Here is a 747-nt window from a genome sequence, read left to right on the forward strand (position 1 = left end):
TCGCGCCGATTAAGTTTTTCAAATTAGGAAAGGCCGATTTTGTTTCGGCGCGCGATACTGGCAACACACTCTCCACTCTCGATCCGTACACCACCGTGTCTGGTTGTCACCCTCGCCAGACATCTATGTCCACCATGCACCCAATGGACATGTGCGATTGGCCTACGCGCCTCTCGCTTGTATCGCGCCGATTAAGTTTTCAATTTAGAAAGGCCGATTTGTTTCGGCGCGATACTGGCAACACACTCTCCACTCTCGATCCGTACACCACCGTGTCTGGTTGTCACCACCTCGCCAGACATCTATGTCCACCCTGCACCCAATGGACATGTGCGATTGGGCCCTACGCGCCTCGCGCTTGTATCGCGCCGATTAAGTTTTCAAATTAGGAATAGCCATATGTTTCGGCGCGATACCATCGATACCAGTTCTGCTAACCAACAACTCTCACTGTAATGATCCTTCCGCAGGTTCACCTACGGAAACCTTGTTACGACTTTTACTTCCTCTAAATCATCAAGTTCGGTCAACTTCGGCCATGCCAACTGCAGCTCACGGAGAGAAACCGCGGAAGGTGTGCCTCCAAGAGACCTCACTAAAATAATCCATCGGTAGTAGCGACGGGCGGTGTGTACAAAGGGCAGGGACGTAATCAGCGCTAGCTAATGACTAGCACTTACTAGAAATATCCAGGTTCATAGGGGACCGTTGCAGTCCCCAATCCCGACTAAATGAGCATTAGGGTGA

The sequence above is a fragment of the Anopheles marshallii genome, assembly GCF_943734725.1.
Source record: "Anopheles marshallii chromosome X unlocalized genomic scaffold, idAnoMarsDA_429_01 X_unloc_69, whole genome shotgun sequence".
Taxonomy (NCBI): domain Eukaryota; kingdom Metazoa; phylum Arthropoda; class Insecta; order Diptera; family Culicidae; genus Anopheles; species Anopheles marshallii.